The following is a 22,086-nucleotide window of genomic DNA, read 5'->3' as shown; positions in this document are numbered from 1 at the left end:
TTCAGCCTGTTGGATCCCGTCGATGGAATTAAAAAATAAATACATGAATAAACATAAACAAAGAGCTTAGTACTGTGTCCTCCTGGGATAGGCCACGAAATGAGCAACATTGGAAACTAAAATATGTAATTTCATCTTCAGAATTTCAAATTCAACAATTTGATTCCAATGAATTAGGACATTTTCAATTAGAAGACGCAGTCGCCAGTAAAAAACCGTGGCCGTAGTACCGAATGAATCATGGAGGTAGGAAGTAAGATGGAGTAGCCCTAAACAAGTTTCTCCCATACCCTGCTCTGAAGCACCGCGATCCCTACGTGGTGACCAAAACATTGGGTCATTTACCATTGAGTTCAATGGGATTTGACGCGTTCGGATGTAAATATTTTGTAATTACGTCGTAAATATACATATAAATGTATATATTTTCTTTTTATACAACACTTCAGAGTCCTAAGTATGTGAAAACAACATATTTTTAAACAACATTTCATTCTGAACGGAATTAAATGCTATACTTTTCACAGGACAGTTTTCTCAGAATGGTTTAATTTGAATGAACTATTTTCACAAGTTTTGGTTAATTACATTAGAAAAAAAATTAAGGTAACTCGATTTGATTCGGTTAAGGTACAAAAATTAAGATCAAAGTTTATTGTATTAATTAATTGTATTATTAATAATTAAATTATGCATTATTTCTTTTCTATTTATAGAACTTCTTCCTAAAATACTTTCTTAAATATGACATGATTTTTTAGCTTCTGAGGCATCTTTTAAATAGAAAAATGTAAGTCAATTTATAATTAATGCTCTATTCGGTTCATTTTAAATTAGAGGATTATTAGGAATTAGCGAAATACTTTAAATAGTACTTGACTTTCTATGAACATTTCTGAAAGGGAATAAAATAAGTTTTCTTTTAAAGTATTATTTAAAACTTGTAACTGAATTATTATAAAATGTAAGGGGAATAATTCTTTTAATTATACTTATCAGAATGTTTTTACCCTTCATTTCAACAATACATATTCCAAAACTCTTTATTACGTTCTTAAGTGCGCATCTCATAGCATTTGCTTTACAATACCTTTTAACAGATTGCTTTCCAATACGAACAATTCTTGCTTAAATAGTTTTATAACGTATTTGTCAACAGGATTTCAATTTATGTTTACAATTCAATATTAGGGTTATTATATATTTAGTTAACATTTATAATCATTATAAATTAGATACATTTAATAATTAGATTTCTTCACAGTACTTTCACAGTTGTTTATAAGTGAATAAATTCTTCATTTCAAATACATTTATAAATAATTTAATGAATATTTATGTATTTTATCAAAGGCAGATACATGCTTTTTGCAACCACATGCATAAATACCCATACATATTTCCTATTTTTCATTTCCGGCATGTGCAAATCTTTAATTTCTGTGCATTCGCTATATTTTTCGTGTAAAGTAATTTACACTAATTTAGCATACATCCGAAAGTAGTGAATATTCTATCAAGGGTTTTCGAAAGACGTATACAATTTTAAATGTACCGTAAGGTATTTTTCATTCTTTAAGCATAACATTTTTCTTAAAATCTATATTTTTGTATTCAACAGCTTAGAATTTTATAAAACAAATTCATAATCAAAATCGCTGTTGTTAGTTATCGAAAATATCCAAAATGTAATTTTTGCGTAAATGTCACTAAACTATACAAATTGCTATTATCCATCACACTATGAATGTTTCTTTCATGCGAAAGTGTCCCTTTTTCGATTTGTATGGAACTGTCGTGTGTCGAAATACTATCAGAACCCTGTCAAGCGAGCTTCTGAATGTAAACAAAGAACACCCCATCTGGTGACCCAAGCTTCAAAGCATTGCTTCACTTCTAGTGTCGGTTGGGCCCTCCTTCCTTTCCTACATCCATGGAATGAATGTGTTCACTTTAAAGGGTTACGTAAGCAACAACATTTATTCCTTCTTAGAAAGAGATAACTGGACCTGTTACAAGAAGCCATGTATCTACCCAAAGAATAACTGTGTAGAGACATTAGGTTAAATGGGAAGCTGGAGAGATGAAAAATTAGCAATCGTCTTCGCGGGAATCGAACCACGGACCTCTGGACTACGGATCCCTGGAAAGAGATGAAAAATTAGAAAGATCACTACACCACGAAGGCACGCTAGGAAGGCGGGGAAAACATCTTATATACTCCCCCCTTTATTGGGGTTTTTGGAGACCCAATCACCAAATCCTGGGTAAGGAAAATCATCATCCAACACCCTTTTAGTTCGAGAACCACTGCAGATACATTAGGGTAATTGGGAAGCTGGAGAGATGAAAAATTAGCAATCGCCTTGGCCGGGAATCGAACCACGGACCTCTGTAATACCGGCCCAGCGTGCAGAACCACTACACCACGCAGGCACGCTAGGAAGGCGGGAGAAATACCTTATAACTGAACTATTATCATGTTTTACTGTAGGAAATAGACAGTTTGGACAACGGAACAGGAATCGGCAATTCCTGTTCGTATTCTTCGCATATACGTTCTGAGGTGGAAAATAATTTGAAAAATGACAAATTTGAAAATAATATTTGTTCCATTAATAAATAGTCCCCGTTTTATGCTCTTAGGCGCGCTTACCCTTCTATTTGCACTTAGTTATGAAACAAGAAGATTTGAGATAGCAGTTCTCCAACAAATACTCTGCTTATGCGGTTTTCTTCGAACTGTATGCATCCAAATCTTGTTCTATAGATGCATATTAAGCTGAGCATTCATTCCTTTTCTCATTAGGACCTCGTTTTGATATAACAGCTCTCTTTAACGCTCATTCGGCTGTGTTAGTAAATTCCGTTTTCCTCTCACAACGTTATTTCGCGGATGATGCTGCGCCAAGAATATCACATGCTGTTGCTAGTTTAGACAGAGTGCATTCTCAACAGTTCTAATATATTCCAACAACTTTTAAAATTAAGATGCACAAACAGATGCACCAACAGCCCTCAATTTGGAACCAAGTCAAGCTCTTAATTTTCCTTCACTAACTAAGTTTTACAAATCAGAAATCAAATTTTCAACCTTGCGACAATTTGACTTTTCTACCAATCTTTGAATAAACCTTGAGAATACATGTGATTTAATCATATGAAAATGTGATGGGTTACTGTGCAATCGATAAAAACTAAATGAACTTGTTAAAGTACGTCTTAGTGATTCGATCATTTCGGGCAACATCTTCATAACTCTGAAGTACGTAAAAAAAGTATTTTTTTAAAACTAAATATATGTAAAATAAATTTTTAAAGAAATAAAGCAGTTATAATGTACAAACTGCTGAAAAGTTTTCGATGCGAAAAGCGGAAACTGATCCGAGATAAATTTCAGCTGCACTCTATAATTAGCAAGGACACCTTAAAAAAATCAGTGCTCAGTTTGAAGAAAAATATCCAAATTGTGCTAGTTTATGTTCTAGATATCAATGGTATATAAATCTCCTACGAAGGAGTGCTATAAATATGATGTAGGAAAATGCCGTAAAAGCCTCTGGAATAAATATATGGTAACATAAGAAAACTGAATTCTTTCGTACACGAAAGCCTCCTATTAACATGATTTTGAAAAAAAAAAAAAAAAAAAAAAAAAAACTGGGATAGTTTTTATCATTAATTGGCAGTCTTTAGATAAAATTTCTCTAGTTGTATTGTTTTACGGGATGGAACCATTAAAAACTGGGAAGTTTGTAGAATGATTTCAGACGAATTTGTCACTTCCGGTGGACTTAAACGCGCTCAGATTCTCTCCAAAAGCACGGAAGAGGTCACCGGAGATGGGGTGGTGGCTTGATTTATGGTCGAGTGATTCTAGCTCGGCGCGTGACAGCCGCAGATCGTTGCCTCATCCATAACCTCCCGACTGAGGTTTCTTGTGTCGCGCTAACGAGCTCTCCATCCAGAACTCCTTCAAAAATCGATTCTCAAGTCCCCAGACCCCTCTTTTTCATTTCGTCTTTTAACATCACGCCCTCTGGATCCTTTTATTTTTCAAGATTTCTACCCCCTCCAGGAGTTGGGAAGTGTTTTAATTTTGGTCTCGGAAGAGGAGGAATTGTTCAGAAATTCCTTAAATGTTTCATGTGAAGCCTGAACTGTCACATTGTCGCATTCCGCCGTTTAGAAGGGATCAGAAGTAGATTCCACTTTTAATTTGCGGACAGTGCTTAAAATAGGAACTCGTTTTAATAGATGGTACATTTGAGTTTAAGTTGTGTTCTTGGAAATAATTGAGTTAATTGGATGTCGAGAGAAATTCTTGAGAAGCAAATTATACTTTCAGCATTAAAATAAAAGGTCTGATGCTCATTTATTACACGCTTGTAAAGTAACAACAATTTTTCAGATCGTAACTGATTACTTATTGTTACTGATTAGACATATTCCGTAGTTAACGAATTACTTCTCATCTCATAGTTTAACTAACTGGGTTAATATAACAAGAAATTAAAATGCAATCTTAAGAAACTCGCCACCATTATCACAGGATTGCAGAAACTAAAATTTTCTACTGAAAGGAACTCTAGAATTGACAAAATTACAAGTAATTAAATACACTAAAAGTGTGCAGTAGAAGTCAGAGAGATGGAAAAAGGTTAAAGGGATGGCTGTTTTAATAGAATTCCCCACATCAGCTCAGCTCTCTTAACCAAAATGAATTTAAATTGACTTGATCTTATCTAAGCATGCCATCCCCTTAAACTAAGTCCACTTTAATTTTACTCTCGCCCAGTCAATAGGCTGCAAACATGTCACTAGTGAATTACTACAAGCTAAGCGTATTAACTAAACATTTTAATCTCTTCACTGAATTTCGCTACGTTTTCTTGAAAATGCGATAATTTTTTACAGTTTAATGACAACTGAAGGAAAGGGAAACTGGTTAGTTAAACTAAAACTTTTTACGCTAGTAATTACATAAAGAATATTGCCAGCAAGCTGATATACTTAAAGGTGTATTTCCGTTCCTCAGAAAACGAAATAATTAATATATATATGTAAGATGTGACAAAATATGTTAGCTGTTTCAAAACAATAATTGGCGACCTTAAAATTAACATTCTAAATTTGGTGATCTGCCCCTAAATTCATCTCTTCTCCAGATTTTTCGATCTTACGTAACGTTTTAATTTAGATGCCTCTCGTACAATCAAATTAATTGCAAACCAAAACTCTGAACTGAAACGTTTCCATTTCCCAAGCTTCTTCCTCTGAAGTGCTACGACACTCTCCCTTTTTCCGCATAAGCTCTCCTGCCGGCAAGACGCTTTTCATCCATGCTGCTGCTTACTTGCATAAGATGACGTCGTACTATAAATTGGAACTTACTGTATTCACATATAATTAGGAAACATTTTATCTACAAAAGGATGGTTTGATATACGTAACATAATAAAGATTGTGATTTTTCAAGATACGTTGTGCTAAACTGCGTCATCATGCTTTCTACTCTGCTACCACAAGCCACTACGGTTTTTTCGGTCATCTACGCAGTATCTAAGCTGTTAAAAGTTCCACTCTTTTCATCTACACATTTAAAAATTATTACATATATATATATATATATATATATATATATATATATATATATATATATATATATATGTGTGTGTGTGTGTGTGTAACAATATATATATATATATATATTGTTACATATATATATATATATTATACAGGATGCGTCATTAAAATGTATACACACTCTGAACTGTACCACAAAAGTTCATGTTCCTACCCATAATGTTAAATTTCTAGGAAAAAGAAATATTATATTTCCACAACATGTGGCAGCAGATTCGTCAATCTAACTGCGGAACCTTTCTAGTGCTAAGAGACTAATATCGACATGGCGGATGTACGTTAATACTGCTAAACGTATATTTAAGTGGATGCAGGTTGTTAAGGGGTGCTGGAAGTTTAGAACGTAGCTGCTGCTCAGAAACACTGTAGATGTGAGTATGGAGCTAATCCACTTTGAAGGTTAATAATTACACGTCTACGAGAAAACTTCGAGGATCATGGAACAGTGTGTGATGTGCCGATCAGGGCGATCTCCCACGGCTACAAGTGATGAATCCTTAGTTCCCATGCTGGAACTGTTTCAGCGTTCACCAAAAAAATCTTCAAAGCAAAAGACACGTCTTAAGTGCTAGTAATATGCTACACATTCTGAAGTTGTGTGCGGCCTTTCAAATTAGTAAAAATGTAAGGTATTTTCTCTTTATCACGTGCCTTCCTTGTGTAATTGGAAGTACGTCTGACTAGCAGTCGGGTGGCCTTGAGATCGAATCCCACTAGCATTACACATTTTTCACGTTTCTTGTTTCAACAAACCTAATGACTCTCCAAACTTAAATAAAAAATGAAAGATTTTATACCAAATGAGTAATTAGTTTGCATAAATTGTAGAGACATTAGAAATTTCGAAAGCAGTTTCTAATTCAGTATTTTTATTTCGAAAGCAGGAGATGTTAAAAAGGAGCAGTGCCCTGGCCGAGACTCAAACTCGGACCTCTCTAATATATGCCAAGCGTACTGACCGTTACAACACGAAGGCATGCTAAGGAGGCGGGAGAAACAGCTTATATATTCCTCCTTTTAAAGCGCGACTGAGGATTAGGGGACCCAGTCCCCAAATCCTGGGGTTCGAGAATCATCATCCACCACCTTTTTTTAATTCGGGCGCCACTGTAGAGACATTAGGTTATTTCGAAGCAGAAGACATGAAAAATGTGCAATGTCCTCGCTGGGACTCGAACCTCGGACCTGTGGAATACGCGCGAGTGTGCTGACCACTACACCCCGAAGGCATACTAAGAAGGCGGAAGAAATACCTTATAGTATTAGATAAACTGAATCTTGTCAAAGTATAAATATTTCTCAAGTAGCAGTTGAAATGGGTTTGAAAGTTTAAATATACGTTTTAACAGTATTTAACAAAAATAACAGATGATATTCTTAGTGAAAGATAAATTTTATTTTTAGTTTACGTAGATAGATAATTTGAATACAGTCTTTTAGTTACAAATTTTTCATACATCTACTAGCTGGTAAAACTTTCAGAATAACAATTTTTAACAATTTCTTACGTTGCTAAGCAACGTTTACATGAAACAAATATGGCGTTGCCACTCCAATAATAAATAGACTAAATGCCATTAAAACAAGAACTTGATTATTGCATGTATTACATAACATGGAGACATAAGTCGGCAAAGTTGTTTGCAATGATTATAAGCCTAGAAATAGAATTAAATAGTCTGAACAGCTGGAATCACTTGGTATGCCCTCAGGAAAAGCTATTTTTATGACTTTGGACGACAAGGAGGTCAATGAAATGTTTTTTAGGCGATTTTTAGAAATTTTGATTTAGACGTTTACATGCTTGATAGGGAAGGTGGGCTTTGTCGAATACTTAGGAATAAGAAGTGAGTCTGAGTGAAATGTTCCTTTTTTGATATAATGCCGAACGGCGACCAGTAAATTTATTTTTGTTGTATAATCTATTTTATACATATCGTTACGAGTTTTGTACATAGATAGGTGATTTTAGTGCAATTATATGCGAAATCGTATTATTTTTCTGTATAATGTAACATGAAAATCTAAAGAGACGATGATCTGTCGCAAAATAAGAATACTGGAGCAAGTCTATTTTTCTAATTTGGCGAGAAATGAAAAAAGTCGCCAAACTTTGCGACCATTTGGCGACATTTGGATCCAGTCACTGTATTACCGTAATAAGTATTGTAATTGAATAACTGCAATTGATTTCATATGGAACTATATTGTACGGAATAAAACATTTTTATTTCCAGCGAGCGAGACTGTCTATCGGAAATTCTAAAGATATTTTGTTTTTAAATATTTTTAGCCCAAACGCTCGCGTAACGTGTATATATGTGTAAATGAAAAATACGCCCCTTTGGGCATCCTATAAAATCTGAAAGCTTTCAAATTTTTTTTCCCTTCAGTATGAAGGTTCTTCATCAAAAACTTTAAAAACGTATTAGCAACAAAACTTATTTCCTACGTAACCGCCTCAGTTAAAGCAATAACCCCTTTCAGGTGTGTTTTAGAACCTTGCTTGTTGCTTTCTTGATATTAAAATACGAAGTATTAAATTGTGTAATTCTATCTCTATATTAAATCAGTTGAAATGGCCAACTTGCATATAAAACTTTTATGTATCATAAGTGTGCGTAAAATAATTATAAATGCCTTGAGATTGAAATTTCAATGATGTTTCAAAGAGTGCACTTAAATTTTATATTGATCGCAATGCTGCATAGAACTTAAAAAGGTCTTCGCAAATGCAGTCTTGTCGCTCGAATAGGCACACCGATACGTTCGAAGGCCCTCGAATATCGGGTGCGGATATTAAAACCGCACTCGTCTTCTTCGTTTCCATCTACGTACTCTTTCTGAAGAGGTATTCTCTTCTCTTTCATTCGTTCCTTTCCTCAACTCAGCTCCTAAAGCTTACAGAAGTGCAGCGAGGCTTTTCGCATTTGAATTTGAAGCCGCCTGTTCCGCTTTGCTTCGCGCGCTTTTGCCGCATGTTTTCTTTCTTTTTTAATCTCTTTCCTTTTCTTTCCAAAGGAGTAAAATGCTACAGAAACTCTTTTTTTTACTGCATAATTCTTTGACTTTATTATGATTAATATTTAATGCTCTGCTGACTGAAAAATGATAAAGAAAGAATATGCTCTCGTGTAGAATATTTATTTACCATTAAAAAAAGAAGTATTATTTTTACGACTTTATCAGTATACGCATTCTATGCAAGTGAAAAGAAAATATTATGCCGTTAAAAATTATTTTAACCTGAACCATGTATACTGTTGCTCTATAAAAAGTATCAGCAAAACTCTAAAAATGTTTCTTTCATGCTTTTCAAATATTAATCTGAAAGATTCATATTTTTTGTACAAAATAAGACATGTTTATCTTCGTAATACGAGCTTTTACAGATACTTTACTGTGACATACAAAATTGTTTAAAAAAATTATTAGTCCAAAGGGGCTTTGTCCCTAAGGGACTATTGCTTTTGTTTTGGCATTTTGCGCTGAAATCTTTAAAAGGCTGTATCACGTTTCAAACTGTTGCCACCAAATTTTAGAGTTCTGCATTATATTTGAAGACATAAAATAATGAAGAATCTGCATAAATGTATGTATGTTTCTCGCATTGTGATAAAACAACGGTACCTAGAGCCATCCAATTTTGAATGACGTAATTCTACTGCGAATATGGACATTTGGAAGCCAAAATTTGAAATTTGAAATTCGTTTTATTATCAATTTCATATTTTGTAAAATTTTAACGAATTTTTGATTGACAAACTCAAGGATTTCAAAGCGAGCAGTGGCAACGTCGTACAGAAAAACATTTTTATCTGCAGCGCGCGAGACTCTGTATCGGAAATTCTAAAGATATGCTCAGTTTAAAATTATTTTTCGATATTGCTGTTGAACTAAATTTTGTGGTTTAAGTGCCAAGAACATGATATTTAGCAGGTAACACACAAAATGTTAAAAAATGCCTCTTTGGACGTAATTTCAAATCGGAAAACTTTTCAGATTTTCTTTTTTTTTTCCGGTTTATTCTTTGAAAAATAATATGCCGATTTCTGAATAAGCACCAAGTCTTATGAATTTGAAAAAATAATGAACTTCAAAGAAAGTGAACAGAGAGATGAATCTACCGCTTTATCAGGTCAGAAAGGCTGTAGTCGGACTTAGTCAAAATTTTATCAGCATTCTGAAGATAGATGAAGATTCTGGTTTTTTTTCCCTTATGGTGTTGCCATTGCTCGCTTTGAAATCATTTAGTTTTTTAATCGAAAATTCGTTGAAGTTTTACAAAATATTAAATCGATAATAAAACAAATTTCAAATTCAAATGAGGGCTTCCAGATGCCCATATTCTATGGAAGATTACGCTATTCAAATTTTGACAGTTCTAGGTACAGTTGTTTTATCACAATGCGAGAAACATACATACATTTATGTAGATTCTTCATTATTTAATTTCTTTAAATATAAGACAGGGCGGTTATATATGGTGGCAACGATTTGAAAAGTTATAGAGCATTTTAAAGTTTTCGACACAAAATGCCAAAACGAAATTAATAGTCCTTTAGGGCAAATTGTCCCTTGTACTAAAACAATTATACTCTTGCTGTACGACAAAATGTTGATAAGTGCATTGTTTCTTAACCTCTTACACTGTCTGTAACACGCAAATAATAAGCCTAATTTGCGTTGAATATAATTGAAAAACCTTATCCCTAAACGAAAATTAGCATTATTTGAGTAGCATCTATTTACATATGCAATTTTTAGAGGATCTGCGTTAACTTGAATGGTTCACAGCGAACTTCTCTTTCATCTAACGGAGAAACTGGCTAGGGTTTCAAAATTTATGGCGTCAGTTGTACGTCTACAAACCAGTGAATGCCTTTTGCTACATCGTAGTCGTTATTTCTTCCAACGTTTAGAACACGAAATAACCCGAATTACTGGAATAATGAAAACATGAATTTCGAAGCCATAACCTACGGTATCTGTAAGCATCTTTGTATAAGAACATGGGGACGATATTAATGACGTAGCGAAGAGAAGTTATTGATATGTGGCAGTAAATTCTGCCTGGCACTGTTATGTTTCATTGTTGTTCTGGAAAATGTAAGTTGTTTCAAAGAGAAGTTTATGTTCTGTGACTAATTATCGAACCAAAACTACAACCATCCCGAAGCTTTCAAGTACTATAGTAATGCTATCCCTGTATGTTTTCGTACTTTCATTGAACAACATCGAAATACACTGGTGAAATAAATTAAGAGAATTTGCATATTTTATCGAATTGCAGGAAAGAACTGAACGGAAGCAAAAACCACTACCTCTAGATAAAAATGCAAATCTTGTACTGCAAATACGTAAACGTACACATGTGTGTAGGCGGAGCCAGCGGAAAAACAGGCGTTATATCCGTTGACATAGGCTCTGTGACTGGTGTTAGGTACAGGGATGAGGTCTTGTAGCCCTTTGTTAGCCTTTTCCGGGCTACGGTGAGCCCCGAGTTCATCTTATAGGACGATAACGCGAGGCCACATAGAGGTCTTTTGGCCGACGAATTTCTCGAGAGTGAGGATATTCCCCGAATGAAGTGGCCAGCCAGGCCTTCAGACCCCAACTCTATAGAGCATGTCTGGGATGCTATGGGAGGGCAATTTCAACTCACAACACCCATCCGAGAACAGAAAACAGCGTTGCTGAATGAGTGGGACCAATTGCCACAGGACTGATGCAAGGTGGAGTGTGCAACGCCATTTATCATGTGCCATGTATCGTGTAAATTAAAAACTGTATTTACACGATAAAATTAATAAAAATAAAACGTAAATTAAAAACTTAAATTTGTAATGTCATACAAACTACATGTATATATAACTATCGGCATGATGTGCTACGAGCAGCTCACAAACTAAAACTGTAAATATTGCAAATGAACTGAGTCAGTAATGAACATTACGCACTGAGGTCAGTTATCGTGCATATAACTATGCACTTTGCAGCGCGTATAACTGCCTTCAACAGAACAGCAACGTGTCAATACTGGCAAATTACGCAATGCGGGACAGTTCATGTACTACGCGTACTAATACCATCACATCCATATACCGCGACCTATTCTATATTACATTCTGCGAAATGTAAGTAATGGAGAAATGCACAGATGCAAAATTCTGCAGTAATATGCTAACTGTAAATGCAAAAGTAATCTATGTATATTAGGAATGCTAATGTAATCCATTATATGTTTTTGTACATGGTAAATATATTAATGTAATGATTAAGCAATGTATTATAAGTGTAAAGAACTTCGGTACAGAATAACATTGTAAAGCTTACCGGTTTAATTATAAGGAGTAATGTAATATGAACTTTCGTATAAGTTAGTCAGTATAATTTATCCTGCATAATGTTTCACCAGTTTATAACAAATTTCCCTGCGTGTAACTTAACACGCATCATGTATATACCCTCTTCTGTGCATAATGTTTTTCCTACGTATCACTAATTTCCCTGTGTATAATTTAATGCGCATCCTGTGTTGAATGCGCAGCCAGTGCAAAACAACATTATTACAATCTGATGATAATGTATCTGTTACCAGTATACGGTATATTAGGAAAGAAAATTAATGTAATAAGTATTGGGAAGTTAATGTAATGTTAAGGTAAGGCGTTATTTTGTCTTGTCAATATGATGTGTAGAATATAATGTAATGTGTAAACCATGTATCGTAATATAAAATATGTAGTGTAGTATGTACTGATAAACTATCTTGTTAATTTGATATGTAGTACATTATCTAATACGTAAGCCAAGTATCGTAATATGTAATGTAATCGTAATAGTGTCATATGTATCATAATAAATAATGTAATATGTAATGTAATCGTAATAGTGTCATATGTATCATAATATATAATCTAATATGTAATGTAATCGTAATAGTGTCATATGTATCATAATATATAATGTAATATGTAATGTAATCGTAATAGTGTCATATGTATCATAATATATAATGTAATATGTAATGCAATCGTATTAGTGTCATATGTATCATAATAAATAATGTAATATGTAATGTAGTCGTAATAGTGTTATATGTATCATAATATATAATGTAATATGTAATGAAATCGTAATAGGGTTATATGTATCATAATATGCAATGTAATATGTAATGTAGTATGTACTGATTAATGAGCAACATGACACAGAATGCAAAGCCCAACTGAAGAAATGTGAATACAAACTTTATAATAGTATTATGCATAACGATGTAGGCAGTGTATCGAGAAGCCTATCATGTGAATAAGTTATCCTGTATAATGCAATACCTGTGTATAACTAATTTCATGTGAATAATCTAACCCGTATCGTGCTTATAACCCCCTATTGCGTATAATGTTCCTATGTATCATTAATTTCCCCGTATATAATGTAATGTGTACCCAGTGTATAATGATAATATAATGCGTATCCTGTGTCTAATGCGAATCCTGTGCAAAATAACCCTTTTATAATGTACCAATATAGGGTTTATTAGAAAAGAATTTTAATGTAATAAGCTGATGTGAAGTTAATGTAATGTTAGGATAAGGTATTAATTTGATATGTAGTATATAATGTAATGTGTAAATCATGTATCGTAATATATAATGTAATATGAAATGTAAGATAAAGGTGGACGTGGTGCTGTACTGATTAATCCAAATGGTAAAGGGACAGTGCCCACGTCCTCCGTCGCTTATCGCTTATTTCCAGTATGACATCACGCTGCGAGGCTGTATGGCTGTAAGAGGGGACTATACCCCCTATTAATCCATTTCTTTTGTGTCTTCTGCAACCCTCCCATGTTACACACAAACATGTGTGTGTCTATTATAACTATTAAATGTTTATTTTGTTTGTATTGTATCAACCTATGTTCACACCAAATTTTATTAAAATCTCTCCAGTAGTTCTGCGGATCGTAGATCAAATATGAAAATTCTTTTAATTTATTTCAGCAGTGTATATAAAACGAATTACTTTATAATTCCTTAGGATTAGCAGAAGCTTAGAACTGTAATAAGTCGGAACATGCATAATAGAAACGAGCATGTAGAGTTTACGTTTAATTTCTAACAAGTTATTTTATATTAATCGTCTTTCTCATCTCTCTCATTTCCATTTTCCTGTCAGAATGTAAATTTCTAGCTCGCATGATATGCAAATGAGGTAGAAACAAGAGAATATTTTAAGGAAGGTTTTAGAAGGTAAAATTAGAGCGTGTTCTGTCTGCCTGAAGGCCACGTTGCTAATTCGATTTCTTTGCGAGTAGAATGCTGCAGCATTGCGTTACTCTCATAATTACGGTTGCTACGTCGACCTTAGATTACAGCCAGATTGCGCGTTTCTCTAACTGTGCAGCCGTTAGGCTAACTTACTTGCCTCAGTTTTAGTTCATCCATTGTCTCTGATTTAAGCCATAATTCTTGGCTTCCAAAGAACGAGTGGTGCCTTCGGTTAATTTTAATTTGAGCTAAATAAAAGTGCCCTTTACGCCCTTTCTCTGTGTCTGTGGTACCTACCAGATAAAGCGAAAGTTCGCTTGTAGTCTTCAGAGTTCCCACACATTTGACGTGACCTAAGAGTACGAGACTCTGCAAATAAACAAAAAAGAATTCGAAAATTAAATCAATGTGTTAAATGTCTTCAAATATCTCTTCAAGGGTATTGACGTCACGAGATAACATAATCGGACAGAAAAGTTTCTGAGCTACGCAATCAATAGTGCAATAAAACCAAGAGCGCTTTTAAAATCGTATAATTACAGCAAAATTTAGTAGTTATATTGTTCATAAATATAGTTCAACCTTTGCTTGACTAAAAAAGTATGATTCTATTCGAACCAAAACAATAAAGCACAACGGCCAAGTAGATACCTTAAGTCCAGTTGTAAGAGCTAAATAAATTTAAAAAAAAATTACCCATTGAGCTATGTCAAAAGGAGAAAATATAATTCGATAAATAATGTATAATAGAAAAAACTGGATTCAAATATTTAGATTTAACTTAAATTGGAAAAAGTGTGGAAAGAACTAGAAATAATCCAGATTTCTAGCAACTGTAATAAACTTAAAAAAATATTAAACAAAGTACAATATAAAAGTTAGCTTTAATAATTGATTTTTTTGTCTTTATTAAACTGTTCATTGCATTATTTAGATCCCAATCCCCTGAAGAGGTATTACGATATATGTAACACTTCAATTTAACTTCTGAAGTCTTTTTATTTATAATTTTATATTATTAATATTTTTTACTTATTTCTTTACAGTATTAATTCTTGATGTTACAAAAGGGTACAAAGTTACTTATTGTATTTATATTTTAAATACGCAATCCAACCGGGAGAGTGGTTAGTGACACCGACTGCCTTACCGAAGGCCCCGGGTTCGAATCTCGCAGAAGGCAAGTATGTCTGTAAATGTAAAGCTTCCGTTCGGCATGGAGACACTCTGCGAGCTGAAAGTCCTGAGAAGTTTATAGTAGGGGAAGAGGATTGGGAGACCCTCCGATCCGTCTTCCCCACCGGGATACATTAAAAAAATTAAAATAGGGTTCAGAACAGAGCAAAGTCGTACTGTTACCTATATGGTGCTCAATTAATTATTGCCAATAAATTAACCTATGCCACACTCTTCTTATGTAACGATAATGACGCAGGCTCATACATACGCAATAATAATTTCAGATTTGGGATTCGAATATTTTAACAGCCAATATCGCAATATTTTATTAGCCAGTAGGAAAATGTCAGAAGAATGACTCAAACAACTCTTCTCCAAATTTTCATTGTAGATAACTCATATTCGCTCTTAATTTATTTACTTGTCGCTTGCTGGTTCAAACATATTTAAAAATCTTTTACAGTATCGATGCAATTCTTGGATGCAATGGAAGAAACTACGGTAAAATTTCTGCAAAAATACAGAATTTTGCTGAAAATTTTTCTGAAGGGAACAAAGAGGAAATGCGTTTTCAGACAGCCGCTGTTGCCGAAGATTGCACAAAGCCGAGTATCCACAATTCTCTGATATTTTTTAAGTGAAAACAGATCGGTGTGTACTTCGAAGAAGAATAACGAATATATATAAAGATTCGAAGAAGAATGTAAGTATTCTATTTTTTAATGTATGTATTTTAAATTGCTAAAGTATGTTTTTTTTCCTATGTTGATATTGTTCACCAAACTTACTATAAATATCGATAATTTGAGAATCTTTCTAAAACCGAGGGCGCGAAAACCAACAACTTGCACATGCTAAATAACTTTTGCATTTCCATCCGTAAAAATTCGCCAAATTGCGCCAGGTTGGTTGTGGTAGTTTGTAAATACCAATTATTGTAATTACTTTGATTCACATTTAAGTTTATTTTTAGCAAAGAAATTTTAGGAGAAGTATGATGTAGATTATTAAAGGAATGACGCTTTTTATACGACTGCCCCCCAAAAGTATTTTGAATTTATAAATGCATTAAATTATCCATATTATTCTATTTAGAGATCGGAATACATATATATTTACACGTGTGCGAAAATGCATAATATACATACATACATATTTACATATGGAATCAAAGATTAAAGTTCAATATTTAAAATGAAATGGAGTTATCCATTGATGGAAGATTAAACATTGAATGAAGTTTGGTAATATGTTGTATAAATTTCGTCAAAACCAAACAAATACCATATTATCTTAAAAATATATGTGTAGGTTTTGCATATTGATTGCCTAATGTCTTAATAGAGCAATATGATATTCAATTACTAGCTTAGTTCAAGTTAAGCTCCAATTTATTAGTTAATAATGATTTTGTACTGCTACAAGATATACACATAGTAACTGGAAGCAAGACCTGTGCAGATAGAATATAACTTATTGCTGAAAGTCACTTTTTAATCTTCTTTTAGGATAAATATGAATTACACATTTATTTACTAACCTTTTGATGTTATAAAATATTTCTCGAAAAGCAATGCAGCATTTAGCATGAATCCCTTCTTAAATTAATTCAGAGCTGCATAGGAGGCGATACATATAGGAAGATACTTTGTTTAACACATTTGGCATCGTTAATTATTTTCCTATTCACATACTTTGCATAGATAAATTAATTCATCAATCATAGCGGTAAAAGACAATTATGGAGGGGGAGGTATAGGAGAATTGAAACTAATTACAGAGAGGGAAACTAATTAAAAATTAATTAAGCGATACAGAGACAGCAAAGAAGTATAAATTAGGAACATTCTAAATCTAAATGAATTATTGAATTAAAATGTGGAAAATCGGGACCATACGAACTCACAGAAAGTGCAGTCATAAGATGCCCACAAGAAATAAAATAAATTAATGAATGGAAATTGTAATTTATAATACCGGTCTTATCAAAATGTGGCTAAAAGTAAAAACCAATATAAATGACAATTAATGAATATTAAAACTTAGTTTCTTCTGACATTTAATTTTCCGAATTCTATGAGTATATTGATTTCTGCTATTTCTGAAAATAAACTTACATTAATATATCTTGCCAGAAATTCTTGAAATAGAACTGTTTTGACCTAGGAAAATTATTTTAAGCATTTACATATTATCATGATTTCACAAATAATAACTACTAATTCAGAAGTCAAACAACAAAAATCAGCGTTATATTTACAAAATTTTCACAGGACTAGTTTCGATGGTTTTACCGAACCACCATCTTCAGCTGCAAAACCGCAAATGAACAAGATAGGAAATAATGATTAGATAAGATAAGAAAGCCTGGACAAGAATATACAACCTGTAAACCCTCGATTCCAAAGATTTTGGCTCCTATCGAAAAAGCTTTCAAGTTCAGTAAAGTTTCAGATTCACAGAAAGAAATGATTAGGCATCTTATCGCTCATAATGTGAAATTGAATAATAAACCTTTGAAACCAAATCTAACTGCGAGAGAAAGAGCTACATTGCGTGAAATTCATTCTAACCCGGATATTATTTCAAAGGCCGACAAAGGTGGCCAGATAGTCGTCATGGATAGGAACACTTACATCGATGGTGTCACTAAACTCTTAAACGAAGGACCATATAATCCGATCCCTAAAGATCCTTCACCTTCGGATTTGTCAAAAATAAAAACTGCGATCAAATCTTCGCAAATCATTTCAGCCAACTTAAAACATTCACTTATCCCATCTGTTGCGAATTGTGCCAGATTATATGCTCTTCCCAAAATTCATAAAAGTGGTATTCCTTTCCGCCCTATTGTATCAAATTTAGGTACTGCCTCGTATCCATTAGCTAAATATTTAGTTTCTAGATTTTCAACTCTATTAGACAATAACATTTACACCATAAAAAATTCAATAGAGTTTGTAAAAAAAGTTAAAAACATTTCTCCTAGTAATTTACTCATGGTTTCTTTTGATGTAAAATCATTATTCACCAATGTCCCAGTGGAGGGTGCATTAAGATGTCTAGAAACCAGACTTCGCGTATTTCATTTCTCTTGCATCGAAATTGATGAGCTAATTTCTCTCACTCAACTCTGTTTGAAACAAACACATTTTGTTTTCCAAAATAAATATTACAAGCAAACTGAGGGATTAGCCACGGGAAGCCCCCTCAGTCCCATCCTGGCTGATATCTACATGCATTATTATGAATCAAAATTGTTTGAAACTTTAAACTTCCCGGCATGGTTCCGCTACGTAGACGATACTTTTACTCTGTTTGAAGGTAATAAAGATGATTTAAATAGAGTTCTTTCAACAATGAATTCTATTGATCCTGCTATTCAGTTCACTTTTGAAGTTGAGACTTGCAATTCTCTTCCGTTTCTCGACATTCTGGTCACACGTAACACATCCAACTTCAGTACTACGGTTTACCGTAAACCTTCATCGGTTTGCCTTCCACCACACTTTAAATCATGTCATCCGACTAAACAAAAGTTAGCTTCATTTTATTCCTATGTTTTCCGTGCTCTTCAAGTTTGCTCCTCCAAACTAGCCCTTGATGAAGAACTAAAGTATTTAAAAGCAATAGCTATTGACAGGGGCTTTCCACCCAACATTATTAATCAAGCAGTTAAAAAATTCTCATCTCAACACACTAAAAGGCACAATCTTGTTTTAGGAGATTATAAAAATTCTGTTGTCATTCCCTTCTTTCCATCAATTAGCTATAAAGTTGCACATATTTTGCAGAAATTTAACTTTCGGGTTGTTTATTCTCCCATCAATAAAATTCCGAGTTCCATACTCAAGAACCCCATTCCGGATATGAATTCCTGGGGTATTTATAGGATTCCTTGCCAATGTGGTTTAATTTACATTGGCCAAACTAAGAAAGCCTTAAAATTTCGCGTCAAGGAACATGAGGCATATGTTAGAAAAAAGGAAACACAGAAGTCTTCTGTTGCTCAACATTGTTGGTCCGAAAACCACACTTTCAGTTTTTCTGCTGCCAAAATTATTCAAAAAACATCTTCCATTGGAGAACTGGATTTTCTAGAGGCATTTCACATTCATAGAAATCTTTCTGTTCTAGTTAACGATCCTAATTCCAATCCAAATTTGCCTTCGGCCTTTAAAGAAATTATGTTTTAGTTCTGGTTTTACCAACAGAGGGCGCCACTTGCTTATTCTTGTCCAGGCTTTCTTATCTTATCTAATAATTATTTCCTATCTTGTTCATTTGCGGTTTTGCAGCTGAAGATGGTGGTTCGGTAAAACCATCGAAACTAGTCCTGTGAAAATTTTGTAAATATAACGCTGATTTTTGTTGTTTGACTTCTGAATTAGTATTTATTCGGCGTGTTATTATGTCTTAATTAAATAATAACTAACTATTTCATAAATTCATCTTTAGAAAAGGATTTATATTTATGAGTAAAGAGGCTACATAAATTTCAGAATAAGAGAAAAAATGTTGCTTTCAACCCTTCTATAATTTGTTACATTAGAATGGGTACTTCAAGGCCACTTCATTCCCCAAACCATACCTGATAACCATGGGAATGACTGCTGCAGAAAAACAATCGAATCTTCTGATTTGCTATAATCCCACATGGATATGTGTGCTGTGAAGACGACAAACGTTACAGTCATAAATGAGAGAATGGTCGCTAAGACCTTGAAGTGCTATTCTAAAGTAACAGACAAAAGTAAGCAGACTGAGAAAGCTGCCGTAGTATGTACCATATGGATTCCTGTCTTTTTATTTTTGCATCAGTTAATTTACACCTTAAAATTTTCGAGTTAAATTTTATTTTATAGTATCGAACTTACTACATTACTCCATATCGGAAATTTATATTTTCAGCTGTGGATCCAGGAAGTAAAAATTCTGTTTTTTCTGTTACTGTGATATGGTCTTGAGCTTTGATTTAATGGGCATAATTTACATTTTATCCTTAATTCTCAGCAGAATTATGTCCTTGGAGGCAGAATGCAGTTGGGTAATGTCCAAGGAATTTATGCATCTCCTTAGATTGTCTAATCGGAATATGCAAGGATATGTAATATCGGCCACGTATGTCTCTAAATGTGATGTTAGCGTTTAACTTTCCATCGACTTCGATTTTATCACCGGGCACAGTCTGGAGGGTAAACCAGGTCAGCGTTCAGAAGAATTTAGCTTTCAGTTCTTGAGGTCAGCCTTTTCGGGTGATGGTAACACTAGTTCCTGTTAGAAATGTTAAGTGCTTCAAAATGGAGCTTCTGAATATTTTGGAAACTTCGCTCTTCGAGATAGTTTCCTGTTTCCTTGCTGGAGAAAGATTTTAGCTTCCGTGTCTTGGGTGCAATTTCTTCACACAAGATCTTCACCACCGCTGTACCAGCACTTTGGGGCGGATTTTTTACCATTCCCCGCACTCACTCGTATTCCACCACAAGGCAATTGTGTCCACGGTTAAATCGGCTAGACGAGCAGTCAGTTTTTTCACTAGTTCCTGAACATCAGCAGCTCTGACTGGGTGGTGGACTCAAAGAAGTATTTGCTGCGCTACCTCGAATTTCATGTAAAGCGCCTTTTAAATCCTTTTCATCCGCTATTCGCAGGGCTTTTTATACATCATGATCCTGGATGCCATAGGTGAAGTAAGTATTTTACGTACAGGATATTGGCAAGATTTAACAAGATTGTTAAATCTTGACAATCTGTTGGCAAGAATTTAACTGAAGCTTCCTAAAGTCTTAAACACTTCTCGCCAAAGCACATCTCCAACGCGCCGGATAGAGAGACTCCTTCGAAGTCTTCGAAGGAGCGGCGAAATAGAAGCCTTAGTTTGGGAATCCTATACATTCGCTTCCGCCATTACAGAGGAACTGAGTCTTCTACACTGCAAATACCGATAGATGTGTCTGTGGAGCCAGGGGCAAACCAGATCATTACTTGATCCAATGCCCTCTAACCACACAGTAGCATGTGCAGCTTCCGGAACAGGCAGTTTCTGATAAGCGTTATCTGATCAAACAACCAGCATTTCGAAGCAAAATTTGCAAGATAATGCAGAAACTGGAGGAATTGGGAACAGACTTGTGCAATGCGGAATAGATCCCAGTCAATCTCTCTTTTTTTCCTCTCTTTCCTGCAGATTTAGTAGAGATTAACATTACATATGTACTGTATATATCATGAAACATGTATAATTATGGACAATGAAAATTGTTATGAACAATGTAAGCATGTATTATGAAACAGGATCAATGTATTATAAACTATGTAAGCATGTATGAACTATGTCTGTTATGAACTATGTAAGCATGTGTATGTATGGACTATGTAAGCATGTATTATGAAACAGGATCAATGTGTACCCTTATGGGGCCCAAGAGGTGTTGCCTGGATAGTTGCGGAGTGTGGGCTAGACCCGAATAGTCTACGTAAACCACACGGGTGTTCAGAATCTGCTCTCATCTGTCAATTATAGAACCACTGATATTAGTTCTGCAAAATTTACAAATATTACTCTAACTCCTGTTGTTTCACTTCTTCAATAATGTTGGGACAGTTAAAAATGTTTTTTAGAGTTTGACATTAAAACCAATTAATTGTATATGCTTGTTTTAATGATGTAATTTTATTTCACATTTTAGTAAAATTTGCAGGGATAGCAGTTTATTGAAATATCGAGAAAATAGAAAGCCGTCATTTTAAACAAACTTTAGAATGCTTCTATATTATTTTGACCATAAGGCATAAATGCATATAGCTGCACTAATACATTATTGTAACAAAGTATTAAACTTGTACTACTTCTAGAAACAGTTTATTCTATAAATATTTGGCTTTCGTGATTCTAAATTATAACTGAGTAAAACATAATAAGACTTTAAAAGAATTACCTCCATATTAAAAATTAAATGCACTTTATGTACAAATTACCAAATGC

General features: G+C 34.0%; 1 protein-coding gene and 1 long non-coding RNA gene across 3 annotated transcripts in view; one reads left to right on the top strand and one right to left on the bottom strand.

Annotated features, from left to right (window-relative positions):
* LOC118192073 (uncharacterized) overlaps positions 1 to 22,086 on the bottom strand; it is a 544,392-nt gene that overhangs the window by 172,036 nt on the left and 350,270 nt on the right. The window lies entirely within an intron of this gene.
* Positions 1 to 22,086, top strand: part of LOC118182984 (uncharacterized) — a 137,601-nt gene that overhangs the window by 108,466 nt on the left and 7,049 nt on the right. For both annotated transcript variants that reach the window (XR_004757156.2, XR_004757155.2), the window contains exon 4: positions 15,565 to 15,804. This is a non-coding gene — a long non-coding RNA (uncharacterized LOC118182984). The remainder of the gene's footprint in view (positions 1 to 15,564; positions 15,805 to 22,086) is intronic.

The sequence above is a fragment of the Stegodyphus dumicola genome, chromosome 10, assembly GCF_044657685.1.
Source record: "Stegodyphus dumicola isolate Sdum_Otavi_A_Nest chromosome 10, ASM4465768v1".
NCBI lineage: Eukaryota > Metazoa > Arthropoda > Arachnida > Araneae > Eresidae > Stegodyphus > Stegodyphus dumicola.
This window is presented reverse-complemented; position numbering and strand designations above follow the sequence as displayed.